We start from the raw sequence: 12190 nt of genomic DNA on the forward strand, positions 1-12190 counted from the left end.
CCTTGGCTTATTTTATCCCCCTTAGGATATCATACCAGCTTTTTCACGAAGGGGGGGGGGGTCTCTGAGGGAGGAGAGGGGGGGTTCTGAAATTACAACAGAAAGTGGAATAGAAACAACAAATAGATTCACCCCACTAAGTGAGCTGGATAACAATGATTGACTCGTATCACCTCCCTTGTCACTAATACAGACAAAGGCTAATTCAAGAACTAATAAAACTTGCCTCATTAATAAGAAAGCAGTTAGCTGAAATACATTCCTAAATGTTCTTAGTTGGAACATAGCCAGCTTAAAAAACAAAAGATATGATGTAAGATGTGTTAGTATGTTAAGGGAGTATGATGTGGTGGGTCTGCAAGAAACTTGGGAGATTGATAACACTTTTTGGGTGGATGGTTATTCGAGCTACTTAAAACCTTCACAACCTTCCACTGCGGGTAGAGCTAAGGGTGGTTTACTGACTTTAATTTCTTTAAATAACTTGAGTATATATTGTAAGCTTGACTCAGGTTCCTGCAATTGCAATTGCTTAGCAGTTCAAATAACACCAGCAAATGTGCCGATATTAATAATTGTTAATTTCTACAATTCCTTTGAGAGAAACTCTGCAAATAAACATTTGTATAGTTTAAAATGTTTTCTAGAGTTATATAAAGTTAAGCTAAATACTCCTTATTCTGTGATAATTTTAGGGGATTTTAATATACATTTGTGCCCGAAAGATTGCCATGTCGTTGATTGTCTTGGCCCCGAGATTTGCTCAAATTTGCCCTTTTAGCATACACAACAAGGAGGGTTGCTATAGGACAGTCTTGCTGATCTAGACCTTTTATACCCAAGTGCTAATAATTCCAAGGACTTTAGCCCTCTCTTTTAAGGGAAAAGGTGTAAACTCCACAATTGATTATATTTTTAATATGACAAGCTTGTTAACCCAGGTCACATCGTACGCAGTTAAATGGTCCCCTTTTAGCGATCATAACCCCAGCTAAAGTTGGGTGGGCTCGGGTACTGAGGAAATCGTTTTGCCAGGGCTTGGTGCTACGAGAGATAATATAAAGTTAAAAGATCAGGTTCGTAGGCTCAAGTGGTGCAAGCTAGTCCCGGATCAGTTTCTCAGTGAGTTATTAGAAATTTCCAGGGATGATATTAGATCTTGCCCAGATAGAACGAACAAGGAGGAAGCAATCTTAATAGCCTAGGACCGAATCTATCAACTGGTGGCTAGTGCTCTGACAAAGCCAACCAGGAAAGACAAGGAGGGTGGGCGAGAGTTGGTTTGATCATAATTGCACGGATACCCACCAAAAGTTGCTGTATGCATTGAAGCTAGTCCCCCAAGATAAGGCTCAAATAGTCATTCTTAGGAAAAAATATAAGCAAACGTTAAAAAGTCTTAAAGTAGAAATTAAAAACAAAGCTTGGGATGACCTGCAGTCTGTAGATGTTTTCAGAAATAGTGCTAGGTTTTGGGAGATTGTCAACCAGCCATTTTTTAATGGGAAATAGCAACTACCCATTGGATTGCACTATACCTCAAGATCAGTGGCTCAGCCATTTTAAACATATATATGGTGACCAGGTCAATACGGGCACCTCATCCCCCTTGTTTTTGGATGAGGGAAAATACACCTTGGTTTTTAATGATGATGAAGTAAGTGAGGCTATAATACAAATGACAAGCAATAAAGCTCCCGGATTCAATGGTGTCCCGGACGATCTTTCTAAGTTAAATGTGACACTATGGTCTAAATTAATGGCACATGTTTTTAATGTGGCCTGTTTGCATGGTCTGCCGAGGTCTTGGTCATGATCTATTGTTATACCAGTTTTTAAGAAGGGGCAGAGAGAGAATCCACGATGTTATAGGCCCATATCGCTGATTGATTCAGCAGTAAAAGTAATGGGGAGAGTGATCCATAAAAAACTAACGGGCTGGTTAGATGAGCAAAAGGTTTTGTCAAATTTACAGTAGGGGTTCAGGAAAGGCAGGGGTACGACAGATCAGTGTCTAAATTTACATTTGATAGCGGGGAAATATATTACTGCTTAGAAGGGGACACTACATCTGGCCTTTATGGATCTGTCCTCTGCTTTTGACCGAGCAAACCGATCCAAGCTATGGGTATTATTAACTAACATAGGAATCGACCGTAATATCGTTATCTTTCTGTCTGACCTGCATAGGAACCTCTCTGCCACGGTGAGATAAGACCAAAGGGGCGGTTGTACACAGTATATTTGTATAACAAGAGGAGTCAGACAGGAATGTATCTTCACTCCCCTATTGTTTACGTTATGCATTAACAATCTAGACTCATCCCTGTCTACAGCCTGTAAAGATATTCCCCGAGCGGTGGGAGGGGTTGGTCAATTCCCGCGCTTTTATACACGGATGACACTGTATTACTAGCACGGACAGCGGATGGGGCTTCAGTGTCTCCTAGACTCTTTTTCTGATTTCATGAGATCACTAGACCTAAGTGGCAATTTATCTAAATTACACACAATGGTTATGAGCCGAAGACCAAAAAGATCTAAAACTCATTTCTGTGAAGGAAATGAAATCACAAGGGTATCCACTTTTTCCTATCTAGGGGTACTGTTGGATGAAAGGGGTACTTGGACACCTTAAAAAAAAAAAGTCAAAAGAAATGCCATGGTGAGAGCGACAGTAGCGGTCCATGATTATGCACTAGGCTAGGGGCCAAACCCATTCAAGCGATGTTAAACATATGTAGAGCCAAGTGTACCGCTATTGCTAAATATGGGTCTGATATTTGGGGCTATAAGGAGGCTGAAGAACTCCAAATAGTGGAGAATCCGTTTTTTAGAAACGTACTCTCGGTCCCACAATCAACGCCTTCTTATATCATTCATCAGGAATTGGGTGTTGGTTTGGTATCAGATCTGATTGGTATGGCCCCACTTTTTCAGTGGTTTATGATTTGGACCAATCCAGATCTGGAGCTGAATCGTAAGGCTAGCATATATTCAGAGCTTGACAGTGAAATTAGGGCAGCCTGCATTATTTGACTCCCCCTACAGGCTAGTGAGAGAGGTCCTGTTGTGAGTGAAAAACCACTTTATATGTATGATGCAAGTATAGAGAGAGAGGCTAGAGAGCTCCTAAAACCCACAGTACGAGCACATACTCTATTGAAAACATCTCCAGCATTAGAACCATACCTACATAAAATAACAAAGCCCTACCACCGCTTCCTTTTAACAATATTTAGATTTAACCTTTTGCACTTTGTTTTGGCAGAACCCCAGGGGTTGTGGAAGATGGAAGATTTGGCCCTTTGCTCTTGTGATAATTTCTCCACCCATAACACTTTGCACTTTATAATGTTTTGCGACCATTATCATCATATTCGGAAATTCTTTTCAATACCAATATTGGAAATTAAAGGTTTTTTGCATGCTAGGCCTGCATTATTATATTTACAGATGTTAAATAACCCAAGGGAGTGTTTTAATACTGCCAGCTTTTTAGTTGCTATGGCTAGGGAAAGGTAAAAAGGTGTTTCGAGTTGGTTCTTAAAAAGTAATGATGGTGAATGATTTTATTTTGAGGTTTTTAGTATGTTATGTTATGTTATATTGCATTTGTAAAGCGTGCAGTTACTCAAGAGTGTCCCGGCGCTGAGCGCAACTGGGGAACCCATCCTGGCTTTCCCTGTGAGATGATCCCTACTGGGAATCTCCAAGGTGAAGACAAGCATCCCCGGCGCTAATGGGGCCGTAAGTGGAGAATAAGCAAGCTATTGCCCAGAGTTGCTGAGTGGGATCCATGATTAGAGAAGGCACCGAGAGAATTATCGTGTCCGCTGACCTTGGCCCAAGACCCTGCCGTGTCGGGAATCAAACCGTGGTCCCGGGCCGACTTCTGCTTACGGGTCTGCCGCCTCTAACCAGTGAGCCACACCAATCTATATAAAGTATATAGGATCATATTTTAAAAGAAATATGTAGATGTATGACCCTTTGTAATGACGGCATTATTTTTATTCTGATGTTTTTGGGTCTTAAGATTATGTGCCTAATGAAATATGTATGTTTTTAATGGTTCTCCTACGTTTTTATGTAGTATACTTTTATGGTTTTGAAATCAACCGAATAAAGTGATTTTGACTGACTGACAGAATACACACTAATGGGTCATGGAGGTATAAGGCTTGGGGAAAATGTGTTTCACATGCAAAAATAAAATAATGTGCAAAAACATATTTCTGTCATGTATACTCAGAGTGGGTTCCAGAGCTGGGAAAGTCCATTTGAGTGAGTGTGGTGGGCAGACGTTTGCATAGAAATCTGTAACTTACATAGATTTCGGTGCATACTTATTTTGGGTAATGTGATGGACAAGAATATACACATCACATATATTACTGTATTGTGAAATCCACCCTAACTTTGAAATTTCACTCAATTCCATTACAGTCAGGTCAAGAGTACTTCCCTGTGCAACTACTTTAAACCACTTTTCTTTCTCAAAAGAGCTTGAGGGAAGTAATAGTGGCAAAATAATCTAATGACATGTAACTTCGGATAGTAAGAAATTAAATCTATGCTTGTGTTTTTTCTTAAGTCCTAAATGCTTTATTTATTTGATTGGTTCTTTATTTATTTTTTTGCAGTTTACCAATCAAAGAATGGCTTTATTATGAATGAAGATCTCTATAGATGCAGAGTCTGTGAAGAGAGTTTCGCTTATAAATCACATCTTCTAATCCATCAGAGAGTTCACGCCAGAGAGAGATGTTTTTCTTGCACAGAGTGTGACAAAAACTTTTCGAGAAAGGATAAACTTCTTTCCCATCAGAAAATACACACCACAGAGGCACTTTTTCCATGCAAAGACTGTGAGAAGAACTTTGCGCAAAAGGATAAACTTGTCATCCATCAGAGAGTCCACACTAAGGAGAGACCCTTTCTGTGCACAGAATGTAAGAAGAATTTTTCTCGAAAGGACAAACTTCTCATTCATCAGAGAATTCACACCAGAGAAAGACCCTATCCCTGCACGGAGTGCGAGAAGGATTTTTCTAGAAAGGATAAACTTGACATCCACATGAGAATTCATACCCAAGAGCGACCCTTTCCCTGCCACGAGTGTGGAAAGACATTTTCCAGAAAAGATAATCTTCGTATCCATCAGAGAATTCATTCTAATGAGAGACTCTTCCCCTGCAAGCAGTGTGAGAAGGCCTTTTCTCGAAAGGATAAACTTCTCATCCATCAGAGAATTCACACTAGAGAAAAGCCCTTTCCATGTGCAGAGTGTGAGAAGAAATTTTCCAGAAAGGATAAACTTCACACCCACCAGAAAATTCACAACAGAGACAAACTATTTCACTGCATAGATGGAGACGGCTTGACTCGGACAGCCTGGGAAGAGACCTGCAGGCTACTTCTGCCGTCTGGGAGCATACCCACTCTTGTCTGAATGCTACATAGCAATGGCTTCCACGTCTTCTATAACTTCAGCCGAGAATATTTTGAAAAGGAGGTGCCGAGCACTGAGGCGTTGAGCAGTACTACTACACTTTCCTTTTGATCCAAAGGGAATCTGCAAGTTCATGATAATTGAAAATATGTTCCTGAATTCCAAGTAATTGCAAATTATGTTGCTTCTAATGTTTATGGCCAGAATAATCGTTGCTTTAAATAATTTATTTCCATCAGTGAATTGCTACACCTACTCAAATAAGTGTCAATCAATAGTTGCTTCTAAATAATTAATTTCTAAGACTAATGGTATAACTGATCGCATGTCTCAAATATTGCATAGTTTAGTTCTCTCAGGGCTTGAGTGTGAGTTGTGAAGAAATCAATGAGAAGATTATGAATGGCCAGAATTAGAGATAAAGCCCAGAATCTCTGCGTGGAATACTGGCAATTAGGATTTAGACCCTTTGAAATGGCGGCAAACAGGGATTTAACCAGGTACAATTCCACACAGTATTTTTGATTCCAGGGGATTTAACGGCAAATATTTACCACCGGCTCTGAGCAAGGGCTAAATATCTGCAAGGACTCCTGTTTAGGGCAGTGGAGAGAAGGGTTGGATGGAGGAGGGTAGAGAAGAATCTTTCCTGGTAAGATTGAGCGTTACATGCTAACCCCCATGCCTTTGCTGAGGGTTGGTTTGAAACTGGTACAGACTGCTCTGTTTCAATGCAATTTTACCGGCCAGTAAACTGTGGTCCGGTGTTCCCACAAACAGGAAATCTGGAAGTGGGAGCACAGCCCACTTATAACTGTGCTCAGAATAATTCCACACAAGAATTCCGCTCCACACAATTTGCAATCTTGAAGTTAGTCTATAGATTCAATGATCGTATTTATCAGTTGACCTCACATAATTTCTTGCAGGTCATGTTTCTAAATGAATGTGCCCATCAGCTGACTGCCAAATAATTCACTACTAAAGCTTTTGACCTAAATTACTATGTCAATCAATCAATCTTTTCATTTTAATTGCTAAAACTATTAACTAGTCAAATAAGGCTTGGAAAGCCGGGTCCAAAATCATTCATTGCCTACTCTGTTGTCCCTGTGGTTGGTTTCCTTAATGGGTTTTTGACTTATTGAATTTGTAAGATTGTATTAATAGTGCCCATTATTCAGTTTCATCGTAGCTCACTGCTGTGACTCTTTAAACAACTGATTTGTGCTGCGTGTTTGATATCTTACTAAGCATTACAAATTCTTGAGATCAAAATGATCTTTGTTCATTAATTCATCCTTCAGTAAATACATGATAAGTCTGTTTAAGTGAATGATACATGCCCGTCAGTTGATCAGTCAGTAATTCATTACAGAGACCATCAAGTGAACACTTTTTGTCTATTTGTTCCCTCATTATCCTTGGTTTAAATATGAGCTGTAGGGTCAAATTCTCTAATTGGCACCTCAATTCATTGGTAAGCAGAGCCTTTTGATCTCAGTAATTTGAGTCTGTCTGGTACCTTAACAGCTCGATTCTAAGCGTAGTGACCTTCAGTATTTCTGTCCATCTGGTCCCTCCTCACGAGTCCACTACTATGATTGTTGATTTAATGGGTGTACTTATCGATTGATTTTCCAGTTGTCCATTGGCTAAACCAAGGCATCACAATCATTGTTTTCCTTCTATGTATGTATGAGGACTTTTATAGTGCAAAGCAACAAGTCACCACGGTACTGCCATGCAGCAGAACCACAACATACCCATTCTGCCTCACACTGGGACCTACACCTCCATTTCACAAATACAGTCCAAAGTTCTCATCACGGCTTAAACACAATGCCTTGCTAATTTGCAGTCTATCACTAGCATAACAAACTAACCACATAAGTAACATTGTGCCCCACCACCTTGAAATCAGTAAACGTCTGAGCACAGTGACTAAACTACACGTATGTATGATGTGCTCTTCACTTCCAGCATGAAGGTGAAACCCAGAATAGCAAAGCTAATATCACACCTTGTTATTCCTGATCTGTATTACCTGATTCAGTCACATTTCACACCTGCATGCTATTCAAATCATGATCAGGGCAATCGGGCCCAGCTTTGTATGCATGGCGATAAAAACAATAAATAATGGATAAAATGGAGTCAGTCCTCCACTTATTAAACCTCGGGACCTTATAGCACAGTCAGCCAAAAACATGTTCTTAGCTGCCTACAAATGTGAAATAAAGCTTAGCAATGACATTCTGTTATAAGGATCTACCTGATTGAACATGTGTGTCTGACATCCTAATGCCTAGCTACAAAAACGATACTGGATCCCTTTCCTTCCTTTGGGTCCAGAAAATGCTCTCAGACACTTTAGATTTAATTTTCTGCATATTCAACCATTCATTTATTCTTGTTGAAAGTCAATAGCCTGGTCATTTGGCTAGGCAGGTACTATACCCTTAAAGTGTGAATAAAAACTGTTACAAGTGCCCCTCACCATGAACTAAGACTACCCTGTGTGCCCTCTTTATATGGTAGGCCACAACAGGCTGCTGTAACCTTAAACCTAATATAATTCCTAGAATTAATCAGTCCTTCTCTTTACTATTGGCCTTTTCTTATTTTGTGAGGACATGGTTTCTAAAACAATTTGAATATGATGTACAGTTTTCATGATATATGTCCTCTATAGATGTGTGGTATTAGCAGCTTAATCCAACCTTTGTACTATTGGTAGTATCATTTATGAAATAAGTCTGTGACGTTCTTTATGTTTCCTTTCACAATGTGTGTATTATGTCTAATTCATGGCAGTGGCTTTGCAAAATGTCAAAACTGTTGCCAGTGATCAGTCGCCAAGAAGTTTAAAGGGAAACAAAATCTGTACTTTTCCTAGGTGAGTCAAATAAATCAAAAACGGAACCAAAACAATTTTTGGAGCGCCAGCAGTGCAAACCATCACTGTCTGGCAGAAAACAGATTTTATTTCGATAATTGTGAGAATTCGTTCCTCCTACAACAAACAGTGGGTACAGTTTCCACCTATAAAATCTCTATTTTATGTCTTCTGCTGACAGGTTTTTCCTTATAAAATTGTCCCACAGCCATTTCTGTCTTGATGGTAACCTTGCTAATTGATGTTTGTTTTGAAACGTGTTCAACACTATGGCATTCAGGCTAGGCTTCCTATGCCATTTGGTGGATAGAGCTGTGAATTGTTTTAATTTGTTACATCCAGGTCCATTATTTTACTGCAGTCGATTGTTTACTACATATACACATGTATTCACAGTTCTCTTTTGTGTGATCACTGGGGACACTGAGCAGTTCTTTGCATTGTCCTTTGTTTTTGTCTTTACTACCGTGTTGTATTACTTTCATAATTAAAATAGGACTCTTGCACATACAGAGGCTAGGTATTGTTGTTATGCTTGACATTAAGTGTTCCTAGGAATTGATTTGCTAATTATAAATTTAATTTTGTAACACTGAATGGGTCCACAGCAAATCATTGTCCCTTATGTTCTTGGACCAGCTGGACGCAGAACCAGAATCAATTAAATTGTGACTAATCGCATATGACAGAAGTAGGGGAGCAGTGAGAATCAAATGTGGCTTCCTGCAGGAGCCCTTGTGTTACACGTAGCGACAACCTGCAAAAGAATGCCGTAAGGAACAATTCCTTTCTGTGCCCTACTTTTTCGAGGATTGCATGAGGGCTCATTTAAGCACATTTTTATTTAGTCTCCAGCAAATGAAGCATTGGTCAATTAGCACAAGGCAGACCCATATGCGGTCGGGCCTGTCTCCAAAATGTGACTTTTTGAAGAAAAAAAATGAAATCCACCTGAATAAGATTGACTTTTTAAGGTTATCACCCACCTACAGTGGGACTTTGGAAAAGTTCGAACATGATCTTATCCAATTGGAGCACTACACCAAACTCAAATTTGCTATCTCTTTGACATCTGATTAGACTATAATTTTGGATTTACTTTGCAGAAATTCAGAAAAAAAGGTTTTAATAACGTGATTGTGTGGGGAGAAAGGTACTAGGTTGGGGAGCTGGAATGTTTTGTTGGGTCAACAAAAGTTATATAAATATTTTACAAATAAATATATTAAACTTGAGACTTGAAATTATCTTTCATCAGATATTATTTAACTAAATTAGCAAAATCAAGCAGCTTAGTCGTTTTTGAGTGGGGCTTAGGTTGAAGGATTTAAAGCTGTATTGAAATTAGGGTAGATAAGAGAGTCTTGGCTTGCTCATTTGAAAATTCCACTGAAACAAAATAAGACTTACTGAATGTCATTTTAGCTTATGTAGTAGTACAATCTGTTGTCAGATGTGGAAGTCTGGGTTGAATTGCAATCTTCAGTTCCTCAAAAGCCTAATCCATGTAATGAAATAGAATGTTTTAATGTTCTCTGTGTGCATGTCCCGCATAATTAAGTAGCGGGCTATTTGCAGAAAAAGCGCTTTGACGCCTCGTCAGGGGTAGTAAGCACTATATAAAAGCAATTACAATACTACACCATAATTGCTTTATATTGTTTTATAAGATCAGGTCAAATAATTACATTAAACTATGTCCTCCATTGGGTCGAAAATTGTTCTGAACATGATTTGTTCATGTGTGTTGCACATAGGCTTGTCTGCACTGTGCTGGGATGGATCTTTGAATACAAAATATATAGGTTTTGTTTAATTGCTTGAGTTGGTTGTATTATTTCGACAAGTAGATATGCGAGGTCTAGACATTTTTTCAAAGTTGTTGGTGGTAGGGACATTTTTGATTCACTGTTTTGTTTCTTTGGTAGCATAGTTTGCAGATCTTAATTATAGTTAGCAATATACTTAATGTTGTTTTATTTGTGAAGGGAAGTAGTGCACAATCAGTTACTTTTATTTCCTTGCTTTCCAGTGCGTTCTATTTCTCTGTCAGGGAGAGTAATATTTATGAGTAAATTCATTGCAAAATGACAAATTACGTTTTTGCACATTCAAGAACAGATTTTGGATTTTTGCATAACATGGTTGTAGATGAGAGTTCCTCATTTGGCTTGGAGGGAAAAAACATATTTTTCAAATGCTGATGTTTGAAATTTAGATAAAGAAGTTTTATATGGTCATGCTGTCTTAGGTACAAAGGGTCTGTGAATGGGAAGTTAAATACATTTATGTTCAGTTCGAAGGTGAGTATTCTGAATAGGTAGATATTAAAATAGACCCCAAACTACTCCAGTAAGTCTCTCGGGCAGCTCGTAATAAAAAATATCTCTTTATAATGGTAACGTGCTAGTGGTTGATAGTGTTTTGGTTGGTTCAATTAATCTTATCAAGGCAGTCATGAAACAATTTGAATAAAATTGTGATTTTTGTCCCTACAAGTGTCACCGTGACCTGCAGAACATGTTTGTTAATGAAAACTAAATTACTGTGTGGGAGAATGAATACAACAAACTTTAGTTAACTGCATTATGCAAAATGTCTGACTCTTTCCTTCAATGTAGGAGATTATGGCACACATCAGTAATATAATGTGGGCAGTGTTGCTGTAAATTGTCCTGTTGTACCTGATGATATGTGTGACTTTAGAGAGACCTTTGTTATGTGTTGTAATTTGTGTAGGAAGTCAACTCTGTCTGAATAAAGCTGTTTGGTAATATGATTGTAGGGACTTAACACATTTTCCATTCCAGGTGGTTTGGAGTGATATCGACCATCGCAGAGAATAGAACATTTAAATACTATGCTGGTCAAGAGAAAAAAATACTTTTTTTTAGTGATGACACGTTTTATTAGACAAATAAAAACTTAATATAAATGTTACAAATATATGCACCTGTTTTTGGGAACGTAGCAGTTAATACCTCCGATATTATGAAAGTTAATTTGAAATGTTATGCAGTTTACGTCATCAAGAGAAGGAGGGGTATAGGAGAATGTAAAATTTGATACAGTAGAGTTTAATTTTGACCCTTGAACGGGCACAGGAGCATGAAATTGTGTTTGTGTGAGAGAAAAAATGAAATATCATCAGATAATTGTTGACGCGTTTGCAAGTTTGCCACAGTGTACAGCCTTCTTGCCTCTTGGCTTGGAGATGAAAATCTTTTCAAAAACAAAACCAAGACACTTTCAATAAAAGGTAGAACATTTTTAACCATTGCTTACCTCTTTCATGTTCTCCTGGCTTTTTTAATCAACTGTTAGCCACCCAAAGTGACTCCTGCTTGGAGAAAGCGCTACATCTGTTCAATAAATCTTAATTCACTTTTACCTGCCTTGTTTATTGTGTCTGTTTACTTCATATCATGTTTTTTTACTGCCTGGCAGCATACACTCCTCTCCACATGAATTTTTTTTTGACGATCATTTGGAAAAAGGTGGATTATTACCAGTGCTCAGGAAAGGCTCCTCTTAGGACCTTAATGCCTGGATTAACAGTGTCGCATTTTGCTGTGTTCATTGCATCTGAACTAGATTATATGGCTGTAATCTACCTACTTATACCAGAAATATATTTTTTTAAAACAAATCCTCTGAACGGCTCCACATGACCTAATAGAGACAAAATGCTTGCAGATTGCAAGAGGAATACTTAAGAGTATCGGTGGCTGAAGATCAGCTAACATATGGTGTTCAAAATCCTAACTGTGGTTCACAGTGCCTTGTGTTGGTCTAGTCCTCCTCTTTTAATTTCAAATTTCTGAGAAATGTCATCA

At 38.5% G+C, this 12190-nt stretch overlaps 1 long non-coding RNA gene across 1 annotated transcript in view; it reads left to right on the plus strand.

Moving 5' to 3' along the window:
• The window catches only part of LOC146789956 (uncharacterized), an 83158-nt gene extending 71414 nt beyond the window's left edge, over positions 1-11744 (plus strand). Inside the window, exon 2 of the long non-coding RNA XR_014969504.1 lies at positions 4647-11744. This is a non-coding gene — a long non-coding RNA (uncharacterized LOC146789956). The remainder of the gene's footprint in view (positions 1-4646) is intronic.
• The last annotated feature ends 446 nt before the right edge of the window (positions 11745-12190 follow it).

Source organism: Triturus cristatus, chromosome 10 (assembly GCF_964204655.1).
Source record: "Triturus cristatus chromosome 10, aTriCri1.1, whole genome shotgun sequence".
Classification (NCBI taxonomy): Eukaryota; Metazoa; Chordata; class Amphibia; order Caudata; family Salamandridae; genus Triturus; species Triturus cristatus.